This window comes from Antennarius striatus, chromosome 18, assembly GCF_040054535.1.
Source record: "Antennarius striatus isolate MH-2024 chromosome 18, ASM4005453v1, whole genome shotgun sequence".
Classification (NCBI taxonomy): domain Eukaryota; kingdom Metazoa; phylum Chordata; class Actinopteri; order Lophiiformes; family Antennariidae; genus Antennarius; species Antennarius striatus.
The window spans coordinates 12,431,031-12,452,944 of NC_090793.1; positions in this window are offsets into that span (position 1 = coordinate 12,431,031).

Genomic DNA, 21,914 nt, shown 5'->3' on the forward strand with positions numbered 1-21,914 from the left:
TTTCCTGTGTCCTCTTGAACCGGCAGCTCAAAGTACCTGTCACAATGTTTACTGTACTTAAGCGAATATGGCCTTTGAGTAATACCACATGAAAAGATTTTAGAGATGTTTGGGATTTATGTCTGAGCTTAACGTAATCTGTCTGTGTTTGACATATTGATTTCGCTGAGTATATTGAGTGTAGCAGAATATGGTCACTGCTGGACAATCACATCCACAGCCCTCAATTTGGTCTATCTGACATTTTAATATAATGATGCAGACATTTCTTTTTGCTTTAGCAAGATGTCATAAACCTTTCGTTTTTTTCACTCAGAGTGCCACTTGTGCCGAGATTTTGTGCAGATGGCAAATGGAAATATATGGCATGTGCTCAGTTGTGGCAGTGTTAGGTAAAATGCAACACTAAAACCACCAGCACAACGTCTTTCAGCTTGTGCGCAGATAAATTACAAAACCACCTTAAGATATGTAAATGAAAACTGGTGTTGAACTCAAAACGAGCAAATATTTATAGGTTTGTGAATTTATGAGGTGGTTCTACCTTGGCACTGTTTGATGGGTATCCATGGTGCTGCAAGGGAGGAAATATAAACACAACTTTGCAGAAATCCTCCCTGCGCTCTCATCTGGATAGATGTTCGCAGAGCTGAGGGTCACATCAACAACTACGTTCACACGGAATGATACAAATGGCAAGCTTACAGTTATCTGTACTGTGATGGAAGTGAATGTTGTTTGTCACAGAACTGCAGCGTTGGTGGGAATGTTGTACAAATGAGCACTCGGACGCTATAAAGAGAGGAGAAGAGATAAATGCAAGCCAGCAAAGAGAGAGGATACCGAGAACTTGATGGCTGCACAGGGTTTAAAGTCCTCTTAAAGTAAACAGTACGGGCTAAGCCAGCAGCAGGAGCAGCAGCAGCAGCAGCAGACGGGCCCCAGGGCTGTTTGACCATGGGGCAGCAGCACACTACTGGCCAGTGACTCCCTCAGGAGATGCCCGTTGATCTTTCCATTTTGCCTTTCAATGGAGGGGAACTGTTGACCCTGCCTCCGGAAGAGATGAGATCTCTTACTCAGCCCTTCTGATTTTTCTTGACAGACACAGTGGCACATTCTAGACACCCCTCCCATCCCGAAACCCAACCCCCCCCCCCACGATAGCTGTCCAGTTTGTGGAAGCTTCTTTGAAGCACCATCAAGTGATGTCTGACAAAAGGAGAGTGCGAGAATATAAACCATTGTTACTTTGTGATTTATTGACATTGACAAATTTATAGAAAGCCAAAACAGAACATTTGGTCTTCTTGGTTCACAAACATATCAGTCGGTATGTAGGAAGGAATAAAAGCACTTCCCTCATCTTGTTATAAACTCTGACTGCCTCACTTGTGTGCTGGCTACACAAGAGTGGAAGAGGGAAAATTAAGTAATAAATAAGAGAAACTCTTCCCTATGATAGTAAAACAATGCTGTTAAAAACAGAATGATAGTGAAATGCACTCAGTGAGTATGTCATATCACTAAGTATAGATGGTGCTGCCTACTACAGAATCCGTGGGGGTGTGTTGAGGAAGATTGTTGGAACAAATGACTCTTCGGGTGTAGAACAATGGGAATCAGAGGGTGGGACACAATGAGTGAACCGTAAGATATGCCGAGCAGTTGTCAGGAGTAGGAGTTGACGAGGAGGGATGAAACTAGAGGTGTGCTGTATAAAAGACCAAATGAAAATTATTTTGTAATGACAAAAAATTACCTTCAAGCGTTCATAAAGACTTACACCGGTTATCAGGCAACAATCAATCCAGCTGGAGAACTTTCACTGCCAGAAAATTCAGTTGTCAAAAATAACGAAACACTTTCAGATGTCTCAATTTGTGTGCCTTTCAACTGCATAATAATGGATGTACACAGCAAATGTTTAACCTGCCAAACGTTTTCTCTCCTGGTGCAGATTCTTCGCCTTCACTCGTTTTGTCTGCCATTATCAACCTCCAAAATCTAAAAACTTAGTGTGAATGAGTCAAGAGCAACATTTCTATGGTGATTAATATTTTTTTTGTAATTCTATCATAACATTCAAGCACAAATTAATGTGCTCTACAATGGTCGGTACAATTAAAGGTTGGTGGAACCAACAGTGATCCAGAATTTCAGAACTCCGCACCTCTGGATTTATTATGATAATATGTCAGTAACAATGCTACTACTATTGTACAGTATATGATTTCTACATAAACTCCTTTAATTTTTTTAGACAGCACACAGATTATAACATATTATGAGTTACTGATATTGGGCCAAATCATTTTATAGTATATATTTTTGGAAGTGCGGGGTGTTTTCTCTTTCTCTTCATTCAGACAGTTTATTAATCAAAATCCAGAATTTACTTGGCACACTCATCCAGACTGAGGGCTGCTTTCACAAAAGGATATTTAGACCTACAGACATTTTGTAGTATCTGATAGAAATTCAGACCAATACATATACGTGTATATGTGTATATATGTATATATGAATTCTTTCTTCTTATTTGAACATTTCAGTATCTGGTACTGGGGGCACAGTAAACAAAGCTCTACTCTAATGTGCAAACATCCAAGATGAATTAAGCCATGTTGGAATTAAATGCCTTGCCTACCTGTGAAAGAGCATGGTTGCAATTTCTGTTTGTTCAGTCTGTTGTTCTTTCTAAAGGTGTAGTCTGCGGGGAATTTTCTGCAGTAATAGTGTGCCAAACCTGAATATATAGGTACACACAATCACAAGGTCAGAGGGAAGGAGAGTTTGAATAGTGCCTGTTAGTTCTTTTACGCTTTTCTAAAGTCCTCAGGTTGTGTGTAAATGCTTTTCCCACCATCTAAACTAGGTTCATCTTGGATTGTATGATGGAACCTAGGATGAGAAAACAAGTTTTCCAACTGAAAGTAAACAAAACTGATGATACTACTATACATATAAAGAATGACATAAGTTTAATAAAACTGGTTTTAGGTTATATACAGGGTGCAATTTGTTAAATTTTGAAAAAAATTGCAATGAAGAGGCTAAACTCATTTTTATGTTAATGGTAGGCCCTATGAACCTACATACTGAACAGTTGAACATTCATTTAACACAAACTTAAAAAGACATGAAACAATTAATTTTCTGTGCCGACCATGATATGAAAATGAAGATAATGAAGATAGCCTAATTTGACTTCAATACCATAGATAAGGACCAATCAGGCAAACATGGCAAAAGGATTTAGCTTAGTATGAACAGTCTCTAAAGCGGAACATTGACACTCATAGATTAAGTCCTTGTTCAGACTAGTCGCCTATACTGTATCCGATTTTTAGCCCATCCAGATTGATATCGCATATCTCGTTTGTAGTCTGAACAGTCCCATACCATATGATTTCTGATATTTGTAGGATGGATTGAAACCACATTCGGGAGGTAGTTTTGTGTCGGATATGGACAGATGCATCTGCAGTCTGAACGACTCCAAACACTCCGAATGGATACGGTGGACTGTCACGTCATATTCGCGACGCAAGAGCAAGGTGCCAGTTGGAAGAGCGTTGCACATTACAGGGCGGTAAAAAAATGGAAGAAGGAGTTGATAATGTCTGGTGTGTCATAGATTTTCTCCACCTCTACCAGACAGTGATATCACCAATAAACTAAGGTAACAAAAACTTCGTGTTCGTCGTCGTTGTTGTTGCCGCTGTTGCAATTATATGACCTCACACTCTACATGCACTGAACAACACCTCCGCCCCGACACTATTGTCATGGCAATGGATATATGGAAGGAAATCTGATATGCCTGCAGTCTGAACGCAGCCTAACATTTCACATGTCATGTCAAAATAACTCAGCAAATATAAGACTGAGCAGTTTTCTCTCATGTTGTACTACATGTGGTCGTTTCGGCTTTCCTGTTGTTACGTCATCTGTAGTGTGTCGTTCTTCTTTTATCCACATCTCTCCAAGCTTCTGAGCAGTGAGCAAACGCACAATATAATTATGTGCATGGGGACGTTTGCAAACATCAGGACTGCCGACAATTCAAGTCAGGTTGAAAGTTAGCACCAGCAATGTAGACTATATGCTTCTGGTAAGAAAACTGTGATAACCTGCTTGTCATTTCATATTTTTAAAAAATATTAAAGATGTCCCCCTGTTGGAGCTGAATGATGTATTGGGTCTTCTCGGGATAATTGATGGTCAGGTATAATTACGAACCAATGTTGGCAGGATTAAGTTTCAGCATGGAAGCATTAACAGTTTTGTGACTGCTGAACACTGAAATCTGAACTCTGAACTTTTTGCTGTTAGATGTTAACTATTGGTCAAGTTAACTGAGAAACTTATTGTATTAAAACAGAGTAATCAAGCATCACGTGGCACATCAGACTTCTGATTAAAAGGAAGCAAATCAGCGAGTCATTCACAAAAGTGCAGTGGAATACCTAAGTGGCTTAAAGCTTGACTTAGCTTCCACTGCCCCCGAGGATAAAATTCATTTAGCAAAGGTAGAGACGGAAAAACCAGAGGGGGGATGATCCCCCACATCCTCCCAACAAATCGCACCCTGGTTATGCATATACAGTAATCCCTCGTTACTCACGATTAATGCGTTCCAGGACCAAAGCACATTAATTGCAAAATTCCACGATGTAGTGATAAACTATTTATTTTATTATTTATGGTAATTTAAACGTTTATGAACCTTCCCCATACTGATATTAAACCACCTTGTATCTGTATTACATTTTCCCACACTCTTATAGACTGTTAAAAGAACTTTTGTGTTTCACGGAAGTGAGCTTGCGTTCGGTGACTTTTGGAACGCAGCGCACTTCCGGATGCTGTCAACCAATAGCATGCACTTGCGGTATCACGTGACTACATACCAAAAATCTGTGATGTAGTAAAGCTGTTCATCTTGAAGTGCGAACAAGCGAGGGATTACTGTATTTATTATAGTCCAGGGTAAACTGGTGTAGCTAGAGGTGGTGGTTAAAATGGTAGAATGGGGTGTGGGATGTTATGGATTAGTCACTGACAAGACCAACAGTGGTTAGGGTTAGGTTAGGAGCATAGGAGAGCTGACATAAGTAGCAGGCAAAAAGTGAAAGGAAGCAAAGTTCTCAAGACTGAACAATACAGCAAAGAGTAGCAGGATATCGAGAAACATGCTGATCACAAACAAGACAAGACAACCAGGAACAAGACAAGGAGGGTACGAGCTCCCATGAAATGGGTGGAAATTTTTCTTTTCTGAATTTTATATTGCAGAAAAACAGTAGGTCAAACATGTGACAACCCAAGAACAATTTCACTACCAAATATATCTCTATTTCTGCACAATACAATACTAGTCTTGTCAGGAAATTGATATTGTGATGAAGTCCATTTCTTTGTTTACCAAGTCCTATACCCAAGGGGGCCTGAGTTCTGTATTTCAACCAATACATTAGTATTTTCTGCCTGCGAGATTCAAGGAGTAGTCATAGATTCTTGGGAGTTCAGTGCAAGGTTACAGCTATCTCTCCTGTCCTACTAGCCCAACAGTCAGCCTTGTGTCCAAGGCATTTTGAATTAAGTTCAGCGCTCTTGTGTGTGAGAACCCAAGCTCCTCGCCAAATGCAATACATCTCAGAGTATTTCTGTCAGAAGCTTGGCCTTTAAAAACAAAACACAGTGAAATCACAGCAGGCTTGTTTTAATCAATTAAACATATGTCAACAAGCAGAATGCTAATCATTGCCCCAATGGGGAGAGCAAATTCTCTTCTGGTGATGTATAATCAGAAGTCTGCCATGATTGTTAAGGGATGAACAGATAAAAATGGTGGATTCAATTTTTAGATGGATCAGAAACATTTCATAAAACTAAGTTTTGCCATTGATGTAATAATTTGAATTCTTAAAATGTGTAATACAAAGAAGTGAAAGACAGCAGAATTCTACATGACATGTTTGTCTTTTTGAGATGAATAAAGAGTTCGGGAGAACAATGCCTTCCCACTGATATCAGTTGTTTAGTTTAAATCCTCAAGTCTGTAAGGGAATCAGTGTGGAGTCACTGCTTTAGTCATCTGTGTCAAATGAGGGCTACGGAGTTTGGTGGGATTTTACCAGCCCCTCCTTCCCAGAATGCAACGCAATGTCTGAGACGTTGGACTTCAGAAAGAGGTATGCTTGTGTAAACATCATTTGGCCAAATGAATCCTTGAAATGTAATAAATTTACATGTAGCGCTCAAGATAGCAGCACAGCCACTCTGTGAAAACAGGGAATAAATTGCAGGATGCAACAGCTAGACAGACGAAACCAGTGAGGATACTCTTCTGCTTGGTGATTGGGCGCTTCTGGACTGAGACCTTATACTTAATCTCCTAATAACCATATACTCCCTGACACACGCGGACTCCAAAACAAGCACATATATGCTTGTTAAGATTTGACAACCTTTAAAGTGAGTTTTTTTAAAACATGTCTTTTTTTTTTTTTTACCTAGTACAGATGAAGAAAAATAACATTATTTTTGAAAAATATTAAAAATTAATTTTGACTGTAACATTAAATAAGGCCTGGTTTAAAAAATAAATAAATAAATAAACAAAATTGTTTCAATCCAACAACAGATGGTTAATACTGTCTTGGATTTTCTTTACCTTCTCACCCCAAACCTAACCCATGTTATTGGTCATGTCTATGCAGTTAACTAGTGCCAACCAATCAGAAATTGTCACCCTATGGTAAAATGATAACTAGCAGCAGTAGCCATGCACCATCCACAATACAGTAAAATCTTCAAAATCTGATTAATGATTAACTATTATTATTATTATTATTATTATTATTATTATTATTATTATTATTATTATTATTATTATTATTATTATTATTAGTGTAGCCGCAAGAGGACACAAGCCAGTGACTTATTGTGCTGGTTTCAAGCCCGGATAAATACAGAGGATTTTGTCAGGAAGGGCATTCGACATAAAACATTTGGCAAACCAAACATGATTTGCCAAAGAGGAAGAGGAACTGTGGTATTGTATGAGGAAGTGTGGAGTGGCAGAGAAGTATGTTAGAGCTATGCAGGACATGTATGAGGACTGTAAGACAGTGGTGAGGTGTGCTGTAGGTGTGACAGAGGAGTTCAAGGTGGAGGTGGGACTGCATCAGGGATCAGCTCTGAGCCCCTTCTTGTTAGTAATGGTGATGGACAGGCTGACAGACGAGGTTAGACAGGAATCTCCATGGACTATGATGTTTGCAGATGACATTGTGATCTGTAGTGAGAGCAGGGAACAGGTGGAGGAGAAGCTAGAGAGGTGGAGGTTTGTCCTGGAAAGGAGAGGAATGAAGGTTAGCCGCAGTAAGACAGAGTACATGTGTGTGAATGAGAGGGACCCAAGTGGAAGAGTGAGGTTACAGGGAGAAGAGATCAAGAAGGTGGAGGATTTTAAGTACTTAGGGTCAACAGTCCAGAGCAATGGAGAGTGTGGAAAAGAGGTGAAGAAGTGTGTACAGGCAGGATGGAACGGGTGGAGGAAAGTGTCAGGTGTGATGTGTGATAGAAGAGTTTCAGCTAAAATGAAAGGAAAGGTGTACAAAACTGTGGTGAGACCAGCGATGTTGTTTGGTCTAGAGACAGTGTCACTGAGGAAAAGACAGGAGACAGAGCTGGAGGTACCAGAGATGAAGATGCTGAGGTTCTCTCTGGGAGTGACCAGGAAGGATAGGATCAGGAATGAGTACATCAGAGGGACAGCACATGTTAGAGGTTTTGGAGATAAAGTCAGAGAGGCCAGACTGAGATGGTTTGGACATGTCCAGAGGAGAGATAGTGAATATATTGGTAGAAGGATGCTGAGTTTTGAACTGCCAGGCAGGAGGCCTAGAGGAAGACCAAAGAGGAGGTTTATGGATGTAGTGAAAGAGGACATGAAGATAGTTGGTGTGAGAGAAGAGGATGCAGAAGACAGGGTTAGATGGAGGCAACTGATTCGCTGTGGCGACCTCTGAAAGGAGAAGCCAAAAGGAAAAGATTATTATTATTATTTACATATTTTGGGCACTGATTCACAAACGAGGATAAAAAAATAGCAAGTTGAATTTTCTTATATGACTCGTATATGACTTTGTGTAGAGTTATCCATCCATCCATTCATCCATCCATCCATCCATCCATCCATCCATCCATCCATCCATTCATCCATCCATCCATCCAGCCATCCATCCAGCCAGCCATCCATCCATCCAGCCATGCATCCATCCATCCATCTTCTTGTTGATGAGAAACCTGCAGTTATCTAGTCTCCAGCTGCTTATCTGCCATACTGGTCACAGGTCTGCTGGCTGCAGGCGAGAGGTGGGTTACACCCCAGATAAAATGCCACCTAATTATAGGGCCACATGAAATTAAAAAAAAACATGCATGTTCACACTTACACCTACAGACAATTTTGTGTGACCAATTCAACTAAGCTGCATATTTTTGGAGGGGGGAGGAAGCTGGAGAACCCAGAGAGAACCCACACAGACACGGGGAGAACAAGCAAACTCCGCATAGAAAGAGGTTTGCAAACCTCAACCTTCTTGCTGTGAGGCAGCAGCACTACTTACTGTGCCACCACTATATACCTGGTCCAACCAATGACCCCTTTAATAGACTATTATCATAAAGAACAGACATTGACTTAGTGACTATTCATACACCCTCACCCTGACTAGTTTATTAGATTTGGCCTCTAAATGACAGTTGCCAACTTGTCACAACTACTGGCTACTCACATCCCTTATGATTTCCTAACAATATCGAACGCTATGTCAAGATTACTTTTAATGGGATGACTTTTAAACAAATGAAGTGAGAGTTGAAGGGACTAAAATAAAATGCAGATAAAATTAATTTGATAAATAAGTTTCACTTAACTAAAGTAGTAAGCTGATTCTTCTTTGGAAAATTGCAGCAGGAGGGCTGTTAAAGGTCTTATGTGAACCCACTGACAGACAAAAACAGAGCTGCTTCCTTATTCTCCCCTGACCAGGCAGACCCTTTGGCTGAGCCAACCAATTAATTATGGCTGTGACTTTAAAACTTCCTGTTTTTCTGTCCTTAATTATGCCAATCTGCCCGGCTACTCTAAAGACAGGAAATAGCTCAAAATAGTCCCCAGTTTCAGCACATTCAATTATTTTGCAACCAGTGCAGATTGCATCAGTTGTGTTAATGTACAGAGCAACAGTGTTTGATCACAGGGAAATTATGTCTGTCATTTCTTCCTGCTTCGCCCCCAAATAATGTGGGAATTGTGAAAAGAGTTGACGCTTGATGTGGGCACAGCCTGTGCAAAGATCATTTACTACGTGCCCTCAGTCAGGCCCATCCAACATCAATCTATGCCTGAGATGTTTATTATTACACACATACAGCCACTTATTCTGTGGAGAGAGAAAAAAAATTCCTGATTTATGCCTCCACTGTTACCCTTTCCTGTCCTCATTTATGAAAACAAAATTCCAGTGAATTCCTGCAGCATTAACACTAAGCAGTTATGAGGTCAAGCTTTCACTTACACTGCACAATTCAACTGGTGGAACACAGACATTCAGCATTTAGCTGGAGCTTCACTTCATGTCATTGCTAATGCCATGAAGGCTGAGTAAAGAAGCCTGAACACAAAGTTACAAACTGACCTTGACACCAGGCACACTTCATATCTCTCCACTGCCTTTTTTCAGTTACTCTAAATCCACAGCCTGCGAACAAGAAGTCAACTTGACTCTTATCATAAATTCACCAAAGTTGTTGAACACCTGCCAGTATTTTTCAGTGGTACCCTTTTCAACTTTGAACCGAAACTCACCTCCAGGCCTCACCCTTCGCATTTTTCATGAGGAAACAGGAAAAAGAAGGAGAAAGTGAAGACTATGTGTGTGCAAAAAACTGAGCTGGGACATTTTTAAGTGGGGAATTTATGTGGACTGTTTCTTATTTAAAAAAAAATCTGTAGTTAAGAACAGAGAAGACAGCGAGGAGTGGAATTCTTTCTCTGGCTGTGTCTAGCGAATGCCATCTATTGTTATGTGGCAGTGGTGTTTCGAGTCAAATTGCTGAGGTTCTGAGGTGAATTGCTGCACTTTACAATACTATCAAAGAGTATATACAGTGTGCCCTTGTTCCTTGCAGTTAATGCGCTCCAGGAACCACATGCGATTAATGAATTTCGCGATAAAGCAACAAACTGTTGATCTTATTATTTACAGTAAACATTTATGAACCCTCCCCATACTGATATTAAACCACTTTCTATCTGTATTACTTTTTCCCACACTCTTATCGACTGTTTAAAGCACTTTTGTGTCTCACGTAATTCCGAGACTCATGGAACAGAGCGCACTTCCAGATGCCGTCAGCCAATAGAATGCATATGCGGTATCACGTGACTGCTTACCAAAAATCCGCAATGAGGTGAAGCCATGAGCGTTGATGCGCACATGCGCGAGGGCGCATTGTTTGTATAGTTATTTGTTTATTTTTGTTCATTTGTCCTGAAAATAAGATGTGTTCAGAAATGGCGCTCGGTCTTCTTGCTTAGTGTCCCTTGACTGAAAATCAAACAAAATGGACTTTGCAGCAGTAAAACATTCAATTTCAATCACTCATTTTTAGGTTGGCTTATAGTCGATCTCATTGGGATTTTACAGCTCATTAAACAGAAAGAAAAGAGGCACGGGGGCATCGTAAACGATGAACCACAACCATCACAGTATGTTCATGCACAGATGGATTTTAAAACAAAGAATGTATTTCATTTGAGAAAAAAACATTTCTTTATTTTAAATTGGTGGTGCACCTGTATGGACAGCAGGCTCTGTGAAAATCAGCCAAGTGTTTTGGTTTGGTCACTCTTCTGTTGCTTTCTCTAACTAATGACCACGTGAGCACTCTTGTTAAATTAATCCACCGCTATGAGCAGTCATAGAGACTGGGGAGAAAATTACATTTGCAAGAGTAACTTGATTGGGGCAACATGACCAGGATCATGCCATTCGCATGCTGGAGGCAGGGCAGTTCATCAGGAAGGTTGTGAAGCAAGAGAATGCTCACCATTCCACAACAGTACATCTACACAAATGTTGTAAACCCAGAAGAACAACAACAGACGGCCCAAATACGGAGAGTAAACATTAAGGTGAATGATATTAACCAAATGTTATTACAACTGTCTATGTTTGAGAACTTATTTAGCAGGTTGACACACTTATATTAACATGTCTGATAAAAACTTTTTGATTCTCTTTTGTTCAGCCATTTAAACATTTCATTCTTGTGAGTGTGAAGAAGATATATTATTATTATTTAATGAAACACAGAAGAAACAATTCTGCCTGCTTTTTACCAACATTAAGAGGATCCAATTGCTCTGGATTACACTCAGTCTACAATGATTGTTATGATCCATTTATGCAAAGCAGTACACTTCATAGCTGCAATAGGTGACAACTAAGGTGAAGACTGCAGTAGTACCTTAACATACGAGTTTAATTTGTTCCGTGACTTAGCTCGTAAGTCAGACAACTCGTTACTCAAGCAAATGTTCCCCATTTAAAATAACTAAAATATTTTTAAGCTGTTCCAGCCTTGTAAAAAAAAACAAAGCCCTTAAATTATAAAAAAACAACAACATATTTTTTACCAACCAATAGACATGCATACTTTACCTGTGCATAGTTAATTCTACATTCTACATAAACAATGACAATGACAATAACTACATAAACAATGACATTCTACATAAACAATGACAAAGTATGAAAAGAAAGGTAAAAGTCACAAGCACACACAAACTACTCTGAACTTACTCTGCGAACAAGAATGAGACTCCCCCACTGTGCGAGCAAAATAGAAATAAACCAAAAAGAATAAAAATAGAATAAAAATAAAAATATAGGGTAAGTATAGACACTCCTTTATACAATCTCACAATAAACATTTAATACACTATATGTACAATACCAGGTTAAGAGCGTAAACAAAAAGAAATTAAGTTATATGTTGATGAGAAGAAATTTATGGAAGAAATGAAACATAAACACCTTTCCCACATAACATTTTGTTCACATTAAAACATTCACATTTTGCACAATGACAGGTGTACTGTAACTAGTAATACTTTGATAAATATCTAATTACACAGTTTTTAATTATAATTTGTATTACCCATAATAGAATAGTAGCAGCATTTAATAACTAACGTCCATCACTAAAAAATCTTAATAAATTCCAAAGAAAATACACAAATCTGACATAAATTTTAACTAATATTCACGTCTGTCCTTTTCACTTCTCCAGTGTTTGTACACTTTGGGTATTTCGATGCAGTTTTGATATGATTCAATGAACTAAAGTCTCTTTCACAATCTGCACTAGAAGTTTAAAATGTAGTAAAATATGCACAAGGTGTGAGATCTTCTTTAGCTCCTCACATATACAGTAAGTGTTCCACCATAACTGAGAATATCCTCATTGACCCCTGTTTAAGTTTTTGCTTCATTATGTACTTGAATTCAGCATATTGTCAGTTAATGGCCCCCATAGACTGGCTGGTGGATAATGGCCTCATATTTCTTTGCCAGTGTAACAATCTCTGCTGATCTATAGTCAAAACTGATGTCTGAGCTCAACACTTCAATGTTAAATACAGACCACGTCTTCAATTCATCCATTGGTCCCCTTTGCCTCTTTGACACGGTTACTCAACCATACATTCTTCTTTAAGTATTGGGGATGCTACTTTTTAGTCTTTGCTTCAGCAAAGCAGTGCCCTTCCATCACAGTCAGGTTGTGTCTTTGTAAGGAGAGGCAGAGTTAGCTCATCCAAAACGTCTCCCAGGGCAGTGACAGTAACCTTAAACTTTGAATAACTCAACTGTTTGTAGCAGTACTTTGCCACTGCATCTCTATTATCAGTGAATTCTCTTTTGGAGTATTCTTGAAGCACAGTGTAGCTCGTCTGAACAGCTTGGGGCCTTGACAGCCATCATACTTTGTTCAGAGGCCTGAATAACAGTGTATCTTCATCAAGAATTTGGCTCTTTAACAAAGCCGCAACCATGTTGTGTTTTCCGAGCATTACTGAGGCACCATCGGAGGTCAGCATCACTATTCTCTACACATCCAGTCAATGTCTGAAGTAAAACTGAGTTATTGCCTGCACAATATCCTGAATATCCTGTATGCTGTGAGCTGGATGATGTGACCAAACACAGTTTTATAGTTGACATAATGTTCCTCCCTCTATTTAATAAATATGACATATTATGTACTGTTATGTCTGTGCTCTCATCCACTATCAAGGTATGGCAGGGTGCATTTTTAACATTGCTCATTCTTCATCCAAAGCTGTTTAAATCAATCCAATGGACTGAAAGAAAGTTTCTTAAAGACATTTCGCCTCTCATCCAAGTGGCTTCTTCAGTTCTGGTGGTTGCTGGTCTTGTCCCAGCTTATTAACCCTGTGAGATGTGGTCAGTGCTATTCACATTACAATGACAGTAGTTGAAACCTGTCTGTCTCCTTAACAATGGTTGCTTGGGGTGCCAAGGGGTGTCAAAGGGGGGTCGTTCAAATGAGTCGTTCACCAACCCTTTGTATACTAATGAGGTTCATTAGCATGAGACACATCACCTGAATTAATCTGCGGTGTAGTTCTTTTAAGGAGCTTTGAAAGAATCTGATTGCAAATGGGCAAAAGGTCACAGACCACCTCCCCTGTTCAGAGATGGTTTCCTGTGTACCCCAACACTCAGAATTCTTTTATCGTCTTTAATGCAGACCTCACAATCCAAAAAGTTGCGAACAATTGTCCTTTACATCCTTTCTGGTGAACTTGATGTTGCTGTCCACCGAGTTGATGTTTTCAGTGAAAGGTTGCACCATTTCCTCAACGTCCATGGAGTTGTGTATATGGTAGGGATTATTCCCAACTAGCAGGGCCAAGATGGTGGTGACATGCTTGGCGATGTTATATGTTACATCGGTCAACTATGGTCATTGGAATGTGAATAGCACTGACCACACCCCACAGGGTTAATAAGCTGGGACAAGACCAGCCACCACCAGAACTGAAGAAGCCTCTTGGATGAGGGGTGAAAAGTTTTCAAGTAACTTTCTTTAAGTCCATTGGATTGATTTAAACAGCTTTGGATAACCATGACCTGGATAACTGAGAACCTACACAGACTGCTCATTCTTCACTATCTCATTGATTGAGTTCACAAATTCAAAGGCATAGTTTCTACTTCTCCAGCTTTCTTGTATACTCATACTTTGCCATGTGATCATGGATTTGTTGAATTGACAGCACTGATGCATTCATTTTAATGCAAATAAAATGTTATCAAAGTTGAACTTTCTCAGGATCAGGCACATATGCAAAGCACTGTCCATGCCACGATTGGCTGAGTAGCATATGGAAACCATATCGTATCACTGGGTGGACACCCATCACGCAGTGCATAATGTCACATAAAAAATATTACTGGTCTGATTACCATATTTTCTGCATTTTATGTCTCCACTTTTTCATTGTTTGGCTGGTCCTGCAAATTTTAGTCAGGTGCGAATTTAAATCCGGAAAATATGGTAATTTGCATTTTATGTTGGATTTAATTTTGCGCGCTGTATAGATTTTCTTGTGCACTGAGTATGTACGAGCAGGGCTTCTTAAGTCATGTATAGGAGCCGACGGAAAGAAAGGGATGCCTGATTAGGTAGGCTGGTGCTGTGACATCATCAAAGAGGAAACCCAAGCAGGTCTAGCTATCCTGCTGGTGGCCCCTCAGTAAACATGCTGGTTATCACATCACTAACATTTATTTAACCCTTCTGCAGAAGGTGTTCTGTATAGCATGTGCAGGGGAGGGAGCTGTTTCCAAACGTCTTTGGCTGACCTTTCACAAACCCTAACATGCTAAACATTCATTATAATGTACTGTTAAGTGTTTTAGATTGCTCTCAAGTCTCCCTTGACAAAGTACAATGCACTCAGTTCCCGTTTCATCCAGTCCTCCTGAGTCTGGCCGCCTCTTTGAGACAGAGGACTAAGAACATAACTTCACCAGAGAGTTGTTAGGTCAAGAAATGAGACAGGAGACAGGGTTAAAGGATGAGGAGACTGCTCCTATCTCTGGATAGCTTGAGCTCACCTCCGTTCCTCTCTGATTTGCTATGAGGCTGTGAACGTAGCTCTCTCCCACACATCCCCACATCCCAGAGCCAGGTCCTGTGTTTTCTTAATTCATTACTAAAAGAAAGGAAATTTAGCCCATACCAAAACAAATATAACTTCTTGGATCAGACCATGTGTCATAGTGTGATAGCTCCAAGGAAAAGACTGTTGTTTTAACTGGAGGAGGATGGACCTCTTTGGCTCTGCAGAGCATCTGTCACTCTGTTCTTTGTCTCCATCACACAACACAGACCAACAACATGTACCCTTATTGCATGATTGAGACCTAAATACATTATTTAAAATTGGACACACTCAGCCGTGAAATTGTATTCACTGGGTGTAAGTGTGACGTCAACGACGTCAGATATAGAAACATAAAAAAAAGATAAATCCATTTGCTTTTGACTCAGCCTTTGAGGATTACCCTGACCTAACCCCAACTCTAACCCTAACATTCAATCTTTTTACACCATGTTCTTAGACAAAGTGGCCACATTGTTTTGTCTGGCTCTATCTGGTCTCTCTGATTGCCATCACATTTTGCTCATAAATCCATGATCCCTCGAGTCTTAGTCATAAGTGTTTTTATGATCCTCTGATTTTCCTGTGTCACCACCATGAGGGTAATCTATGTGCTTTTTACTAAACTGTCTCCAAAATTATTTAATAGATTACAAAGACATTTGATAATCCACTTGGGGAGAACTTTTTTTTTTCATCATTTAACTTAAATTATACAGCTCAACATGATATCAGCAAAAATGACGAAGGTCCCAACAACCTTGGCTACAGTTTGTGCAATAAATGAGAATTGCAGAAGGTTGCAAAATTAATTTTATTTGTTTGCCTTATTGCTTGAAAGATTTGACAATTTATCAACAAATTTTATGAAAATTTTAATATAGGTAGGTCCTGTACAGCAGAATAATTCATTAAATTATTTAATTGTCATTAAATAAAGGCTTTCTTTAAGATTTTGGGCTAAAAATGTTTCTGAAACATTTCGCCGTGGTTGTAAAAAACAATGTTCAGGCCTGAACAACTCATGATTTGAATGAAATTCAGTGGTGTGAATGTACATGTCAAACAGGCGAACAACCCTGGTAACAACATAATACAGTAATGGCATTCAAATGATGCATGGGGTCTATTCATTATATGAAAGTGTCGTGATTAAAGCGCAAATTTTGTTTGTGACTTGTCCGCAAAGCATTTAAATAATTTGTGTTGAGTTTACTGAACACTGACAAAAACGTTTCAAGAGGTTGAGTAATTATTTTCATCCTGTTTATGGATTTTTGTCATTCATGGTGTGTCTTCATGGAGCGTTCACATCGGGTGAGGTCTGTTAAATGGCCAATTGAATGCTCTGTCAAGGGGAACCTTCTTGTGACCCTTAACACAGGCACACACGCACATGCATACACACACACACACACACACACACACACACACACACACACACACACACACACACACACACACACACACACACACACACACACACACACACACACACACACACACACACACACACACACACACAAACACACAATCTACCACAGTCCTTTGCTAGAACTTCAATAGTTTGTTTATAATTAGCCTTGGCACCTCTTGACTACTTAGAGAGAGTGATTGTTTTTGAAAATGGACCCTGGGGTCCTGTTGACTGATTGGCCCGAGGTGGTTAGGGGCAAGTAAAGGGGGGGAGAACTGAGAGTCAGCAGTTGTAGTGAAGGGTCTGTTGCTGGCCCACAGTTGTAGACTGCATTCCTCTCAAGCCGTTCTGGACCCTTGTCTAACAGCCTCTCCGATAATATCCCAGTCAGATAGAGTCACAGGGGCGGCATATTGAAGCCCTGTTCTGAATCACTCAATGAGAGCAGCAGCAGGAGAAGGGGGAGGAGGGGGTGGAGGAGGAGGAGGGAGAGGAGGAGGAGGGGGAGGCAGAGCAGGAGGAGGAGAAAGGGAATAGAGAGAGAGATGTACCAAAAATATGTCCTCCCAAACCCATGCCAGCAACACAAACTAGAACACTGATAGCATGACCTCGATTACAGTTTTTTTCAGTCGCTAACAGGCGTTTGTCCAAACAGCAGTCACATTTTCAAAACTATTAACACGGACTCACACCTAGAAAGCACGATTGACCAAATGGTTAATTTGGATATATGACTCAAAATGAAATTACTTTGTCAAACAATAATGCTTGCTTTCACTTCATAAGGTACATGCAGTCAATCAAAGTACACCAGGTTTCAAAATACTGGGTATCATTGACATTTGAAAAATTACATAGACTTTTATGTTTCAGTTTTAATGGTATTTGCCTGCAAGATGTACACAAAATGTCTTGGTTGGGAACTTTATGTCCACATGCAATTTTCACATTCAAAAGCATTCCAGTAAAGAGCAAATCAGTTTTTTTTCCTTTACAGTTTATTACAGGAGGTACAGTAAAAATACTGTTTACAATATGATAGAACAGAAAAAGCTTACAGTGACCAAGATAGCCATGAAACCCACAACAGCATTCTGGGCGGGGGGACTACGTAAGAAAACACAAAATTAGTGTCTCTAATCTCCACGATCTCTGATATCATCCAAGGTGATGCACCTGGGATAGAACCTCTTGGTGTGCTGGATCCACCCTTGGAATGATCAGCTGTGTGTCAATGGGGGGGCAGTGACTCAGCGGTAGAGCCGGTCGTCCAATGTTCCAAGATTGGCGGTTCGATTCCCGCTCCCACCAAAAAATACCCGGAGTGTGAGTTGACAGTGGGAGGTGTCAGCACTGCTGACGCGCCCTTGAGCAAGGCGCCGTCCCCCTTACAAGTTGCTCATTTGGGCGCACCATAAAGGAGCTGCCCGCCACTCTACCCCCCCCCCATGCATGCGTACAGGACACCTGTGTGTGTGAGTGTGTGTTCAGGGCCTGTTCACACTAATATATGTACCTATGAATTACTAAGACTAGAGTGTGCCACTAACGTCCCTTTCAGGATTAATTGAGTCTATAAAATGAGAAAAATATTTAAAATTTTTAAAAAAAAATCCAATTGTTTGTTTATCAGCTGCGATATATTGTTTTTGAACTGATATTGCAGAAGCAGAGGTTTTTATATTGTATCTAAGGTTTGGAATATTGTTGTTGCTATTGTGGGATTTTGTGTGTTAACATTCGTAAATTATAAAAAAACAATCAATAATTTTTTTGGGAGGTATGGCTTGTGTATTAAGAAAATGAAAGCATTGTGGAAATAGAACAGAAAACAATCCAGCATATTTAGTCAGTTATTTATGACTATGTAGCTTTATTGTGGGTCATTTTCTTACAAAGCAGATTCCTTATAATTATTTTATCTTTTATAATTTCATCTTTAAACATTTGATAGCCGGGGATGTTGCTTGGTGTTAGAGCGCATGCTTCGCATGCATGCTGCCCCGGGTTCAATCCCTGGCATATGCAGCCCTACGGGGACACAAGCCAGTGTCAGCTGTAGTCAAGTCCCGAGCCCGGATAAATGCAGAGGAAGGGCATCTGGCATAAAAAACTTTGTCAAACAAACATGAGCGTTCTTCCAAAATGGAAAAAGAATGATAAGTTGTGGCGACCCCTAACGGGACAAACCGAAAGGACCTTTTTTGATCTTTAATAATTGAAGTATAATATTACCAATAATGTAAATGTATACACATTTAGATTTCACAGTTTAATTTTTTATTTTAAATTTGCTACTGCTTTTGCATAGATGGTTGTTTCCTGTGTAAATAACTGTACTGTATGTGAATGTTTAGCAGGATTATAACTGCGTTGTCTGATAAATATTTATTAAAGACATTTGTTGTGGTTTAGTCTGGAAACCATTTCCTGATTGCTTGAATTTTAATGAGAGCTTTGTTGGCAGAGGTCTGAATAGTCTGAGTCCTTCTTATAATACCACGCTCAGCAAAAACTCTGAGACCTCTGACCATGTAGATGTTGCAACAAGAATAAATAAAGCAAGATATAAAATAACAGTTTGGTCAGGTGATCAAAACACTGTGCGGCGAGAACAGCACCTGTTTTGTGCATGAGATGTGTTTTGTGTGTGAACAGTGTTGTGTAACATGCACTTCTTCTCTTCACATGTGCGAGGCATTTCTTCTGTGATCAAATTTTGAGAAGTTCCTGTGATTCATCTGTGCAGATGTTGTCTTTTTGGAGAGCACTGAACCTCCCCATCCAGTCCAGGTTGTGTTAAGCCTTAAATATTCATTATGGTTTAGGTTATATCAGTTTGATTTTTAAATGTCTGTGGCGAAAGTATGAAAATGTATTCATACATTTAATACTCAGTTGTGCATTCTTGTGTTTTTTTTTTGTTTTTTTTACATCATAAGCAACATATATGATTATCAGATATAGGTTGCCGAAGTAATTTTTTAAAGTGAATATATGCAGATGTTTGTTTTTTTTAAACATTTTTTTCTACATCCCTACCAGCCTGTGACTGACCCCTTACCTCCAGCTGACCTGTCACCTGCAGACACCCTCTGTGGAGGCTTTTGATGTGGTGTTTGCTCTTATACAGTAGGGGTTAATCACACACCTTGAGAGAGTAACGTGGAATTCCATACAATGGGCCTGCTGGCCTGTGTTGTCTGAGGGCTAAGAGAGGGATTAGAGATTAAAGGGTTGCCAGTTTGTGAAGTAAACAGTAGAGAACAATATTTTACCTACTCGAGCTTCAGTCATCGGATGTTGGTGTCAGTTCACTTTTTTGATTTATGGTTTTGTGAAAAGTTGATGGCTGGCATTTTCACCTTGTTTTTACGTTTGACTTGGAATTTCTCAGTTGGTATAAAACAAGTGAAAAGATGATGCATATTTTTTATTTTTAGCATTTATGTATTCATTGCCATTTGTCGTAATAATATTTAAATTGAATGACGTACATATTGGTATCAAAATATTTTTTTCTGTTTAAGTAACAGATCATATAAAAGTCTTTATATATGTAAATCTTTTTCTTTGGCAGTTCATTCGTTCATTTATTCATTCATCTTCTTATCCACTTCCTCCACTTTTTGCTGTAGCCCATCCCAGCGGACTTACGAGTGAGAGGCAGGGTACACTCTGGGCACGACGCCGATGCACCACATAGCCACGTGAAAGACAATCGTGCACAGACTCACACCTATGAACAAATAGGAGGAATAAGTTCTCATGTTTTTGGAGGTGCCAGGAAGCCGGAGAACACAGAAAGAACCCAGGCAGACATGGGGAGATCACACTAACTCCACACAGAAGGATTTCGAACCCAGAACTTCTAGCTGTGAGGCACCAGCGCTTTGTTTTGCTATATAGCTGCACAGATATTTTTGTATAGTTTTGAGGTTCACAGTTTTCTTCTCTTCCTCTGCTCTGCAATATAGATTTTAATCACTCACCAAAGTATATTCTAGGACACTTCTCATCCAGTTACACAAGATGTTTGTTTTGAAGCTGTACTGCTCAGGGATCTTATTATTTTACATGGTTCAAGGTTATCAACTAGGGCAGCACGTTGGCGCAGTGGGTAGTGCTGTCGCCTCACAACATGGCAGCTCCGAGTTTGAGTACCGCTCTGTGAGGAGTTTGCATGTTCTCCCCGTGTCTGTGTGGCTTCTCTCTGGGTTCTTCGGCTTCTACCAACCTCCAATAGCATGCGCTTCAGGTTGATTGGCCGGTCCCAAATTGCCCATAGGAGTGTGTGTGTGTGCATGGTTGTCTGTCTTTGTGTGTGACTTGGTGCACTGGTGTCGTGCCCGGAGTGTCCCCCGCCTCATGCCCTATGCCAGCTGAGATAGGCTCCAGCTCCCCGTGACCCGCTACAGTGGATGAAGCGGCATAAAATGAATGAAAGGTTATCAACTATTAAGTTACATTTTAGCCCAAATGGATTAAGATTTATTTGAGTGAAACCCAGTATAGCTCAGCCATAACCATTACAAACACGCCACATCTATCAAACTACTGTTCCTTTCTTAGTCTCAGTAAAGTTTGAAAGAAAAAACAACTTTACATCATTGATCATCTAATCTTCGAAGTAACGCAACATTTCTGTAATCTTCAATTGATCTTTCAATTTGTTGTATGAACTTGTTTGCACTGAAAGACAAGCTCCTAAAGATCAGAAAATGTATTCCCTCAAATGCTGCACACCGTGGAACAAGACACTCCCTCAAGAACATGGTCAGTCACATGTTAATTACAAGTGAAGCGCATGACTTATGGTATTCTCTTATCATCTCTCTTCTTGATGCAGACCACCAGTGTTCAATACTAATATTAGCATTTTAACAATGACCATGATAACATTGTCTAGTTCAATAGATTTTATTATGCACATTTGATATCAAAGGCCTATAGTCTCTAGGAAGGAAGGAAGGAAGGGAGGAAAGGAGGAAGGAAGGAAGAAAGGACGGAAGGAAGGAAAGAAGAAGAAGATTTGATTTTTAAAACCACTTTAATTCAAAAAAGTCAAAATTCAAGATAGTCACATTGACACAAAATTCAAAAGAGATTTACGCAAACAGGAACTCACATTTCAAGAAGTAATATGAAATGTATAAAATATACGTGAATTAAAACCAACCACTGACTGACTGAACACAGGTTCCTCACTCAACACGG